Source organism: Salmo salar, chromosome ssa11, assembly GCF_905237065.1.
Source record: "Salmo salar chromosome ssa11, Ssal_v3.1, whole genome shotgun sequence".
Taxonomy (NCBI): Eukaryota; Metazoa; Chordata; class Actinopteri; order Salmoniformes; family Salmonidae; genus Salmo; species Salmo salar.
This window is the reverse complement of record NC_059452.1, coordinates 62,480,667-62,484,477: the sequence shown is the minus strand read 5'-3', so window position 1 is coordinate 62,484,477 and position 3,811 is coordinate 62,480,667.

Genomic DNA, 3,811 nt, shown 5'->3' with positions numbered 1-3,811 from the left:
GGGCAGCTGTCTAGGCCACTTATTTACTAACGACATGCCACTGGCTTTGAGTAAAGCCAGTGTGTCTGTGTATGTGGATGACTCAACACTATACACGCCAGCTACTACAGCGACTGAAATGACTGCAACACTTAACAAAGAGCTGCAGTGAGTTTCAGAATGGGTGGCAAGGAATAAGTTGGTCAGACACATTTAAAAAACTAAAAGCATTGTATTTGGGACATGATTCACTAAACCCTAAACCTCAAATAAATCTTGTAATAAATCATGAGCAAGTTGAGGTGACTAAACTGCTTGGAGTAACCCTGAATTGTAAACTGTCATGGTCAAAACATATTGATACAACAGTAGCTAAGATGGGGAGAAGTCTGTCCATAATAAAGCACTGTTCTACCTTCTTAACAGCACTATCAAAAAGGCAGGTCCTACAGACTCAAGTTTTGATGCAGCTGGACTACTGTTCAGTCGTGTGGTCAGGTGCCAAAAAGAGGGAATTGCAAAAATTGCAATTGTCTCAGAACAGGGCTGCACAGCTGTCTCTTGGATGAACAAACAATAATATGCATGTCAATCTCTCCTGGCTCAAAGTGGAGGAGAGATTGACTTCATCACTACTTGTATTTGTGAGAGGTATTGACATGTTGAAAGCTCCAAGCTGTCTGTTTAACTTCTCTAGGCTAGGGGGCGGTATTTTACATTTTACATTTACGTCATTTAGCAGACGCTCTTATCCAGAGCGACTTACAAATTGATGCATTCACCTTATGATATCCAGTGGGACAACCACTTTACAATAGTACATCTATATATTTTTTGGGGGGAGGGTAGAGGGGGGGTTAGAAGGATTACTTTATCCTATCCCAGGTATTCCTTAAAGAGGTGGGGTTTCAGGTGTCTCCGGAAGGTGGTGATTGACTCCGCTGTCCTGGCTTCGTGACGTGAGGGAGCTTGTTCCACAATTGGGGTAACAGAGCAGCCAACAGTTTTGACTGGGCTGAGCGGGAACTGTGCTTCCACAGAGGTAGGGAGGCGAGCAGGCCAGAGGTGGATGAACGCAGTGCCCTTCTTTGGGTGTAGGGACTGATCAGAGCCTGAAGGTACGGAGGTGCAGTTCCCCTCACAGCTCCGTAGGCAAGCACCATGGTCTTGTAGCAGATGCGAGCTTCAACTGGAAGCCAGTGGAGTGTGCGGAAGAGCGGGGTGACGTGAGAGAACTTGGGAAGGTTGAACACCAGACGGGCTGCGGCGTTCTGGATGAGTTGTAGGGGTTTAATGGCACAGGCAGGGAGCCCCGCCAACAGCGAGTTGCAATAATCCAGACGGGAGATGACAAGTGCCTGGATTATGACCTGCGCCGCTTCCTGTGTGAGGCAGGGTTGTACTCTGCGAATGTTGTAGAGCATGAACCTACAGGATCGGGTCACCGCCTTGATGTTAGCGGAGAACGACAGGGTGTTGTCCAGGGTCACGCCAAGGCTCTTAGCACTCTGGGAGGAGGACACAATGGAGTTGTCAACCGTAATGGCGAGATCATGGAACGGGCAGTCCTTCCCCGGGAGGAAGAGCAGCTCCGTCTTGCCGAGGTTCTGCTTGAGGTTGTGATCTGTCATCCACACTGATATGTCTGCCAGACATGCAGAGATGCGATTCGCCACCTGGTTATTAGAAGGGGGAAAGGAGAAGATTAATTGTGTGTCGTCTGCGTAGCAATGATAGGAGAGACCATGTGAGGATATGACAGAGCCAAGTGACTTGGTGTATAGCGAGAATAGGAGAGGGCCTAGAACTGAGCCCTGGGGGACACCAGTGGTGAGAGCTCGTGGTGCGGAGACGGATTCTCGCCATGCCACCTGGTAGGAGCGACCTGTCAGGTAGGACGCAATCCAAGAGTGAGCCGCGCCGGAGATGCCCAACTCGGAGAGGGTGGAGAGGAGGATCTGATGGTTCACAGTATCAAAGGCAGCAGATAGGTCTAGAAGGATGAGAGCAGAGGAGAGAGAGTTAGCTTTAGCAGTGCGGAGAGCCTCCGTGACACAGAGAAGAGCAGTCTCAGTTGAATGACCTGTCTTGAAACGTGACTGATTTGGATCAAGAAGGTCATTCTGAGAGAGATAGCAAGAGAGCTGGCCAAGGACGGCACGCTCAAGAGTTTTGGAGAGGAAAGAAAGAAGGGATACTGGTCTGTAGTTGTTGACGTCGAAGGGATCGAGTGTAGGTTTTTTGAGAAGGGGTGCAACTCTCGCTCTCTTGAAGACGGAAGGGACGTAGCCAGCGGTCAAGGATGAGTTGATGAGCGAGGTGAGGTAAGGGAGAAGGTCTCAGGAAATGGTCTGGAGAAGAGGAGGGGATAGGGTCAAGCGGGCATGTTGTTGGGCGGCCGGCCGTCAAAAGTTTATGATCGGACATATCGAGTGCATAGAGGAGTTCTGTATCTATAATTCTTAAAATAATTGTTATGCTTTTTGTGAACGTTTATCGTGAGTAATTTAGTAAATTCACCGGCAGTGTTCGGTGGGAATGCTAGTCACATGCTAGTCACATGCTAATGTAAAAAGCTGGTTTTTGATATAAATATGAACTTGATTGAACAAAACATGCATGTATTGTATAACATAATGTCCTAGGGTTGTCATCTGATGAAGATCATCAAAGGTTAGTGCTACATTTAGCTGTGGTTTGGGTTTATGTGACATTATATGCTAGCTTGAAAAATGGGTGTCTGATTATTTCTGGCTGGGTACTCTGCTGACATAATCTAATGTTTTGCTTTCGTTGTAAAGCCTTTTTGAAATCGGACAGTGTGGTTAGATTAAGGAGAGTCTTGTCTTTAAAATGGTGTAAAATAGTCATATGTTTGAGAAATAGCTATTTAGACACCCAGCAAGTTTAGCACTCATCAAAGTCAGATTTACTATAAGAAAAATGTTATTACCTTTGCTGTCTTCGTCAGAATGCACTCCCAGGACTTCTACTTCAATAACAAATGTTGGTTTGGTCCAAAATAATCCATCGTTATATCCAAACAGCGGCGTTTTGTTCGTGCGTTCAAGACACTATCCGAAAGGGTAAATAAGGGTTACGAGCATGGCGCAATTCGTGACAAAAAAATTCTAAATATTCCATTACCGTACTTCGAAGCATGTCAACCGCTGTTTAAAATCCATTTTTATGCAATTTTTCTCGTAAAAAAGCGATAATATTCCGACCGGGAATCTGCATTTATGTAAACAGACGGAAAAAAATAAAGCATTCGGTCGACTCGGGCACGCGCCTAAGCCCACAGTACTCTGAGCGGCCACTTGCCAAACGTGATAAAGTGTTTCAGCCAGAGCCTGCCTCGATATCGTTCAGCTTTTTCCCGGGCTCTGAGAGCCTATGGGAGCCGTAGGAAGTGTCACGTTAGAGGAAAGATCCTAAATCTTCAATAAAAACAGCCTAGATGAAACACATCTTGTCAGACAGGCCACTTCCTGCATGGAATCTTCTCAGGTTTTGGCCTGCCATATGAGTTCTGTTATACTCACAGACAGCATTCAAACAGTTTTAGAAACTTTAGGGTATTTTCTATCCAAAGCCAATAATTATATGCATATTCTAGTTACTGGGCAGGAGTCGTAACCAGATTAAATCGGGTACGTTTTTTATCCGGCTGTGTCAATACTGCCCCCTAGCACTAACAGGTTAAAGTCACCCAGAATTGTGAGGGGTTAGCCATCCTCAGGAAAGGAACTTATCAAGGCGTCGAGCTCATTGATGAACTCTCCAAGGGAACCTGGAGGGCGATAAATGATAATGATGTTAAGCTTGAATG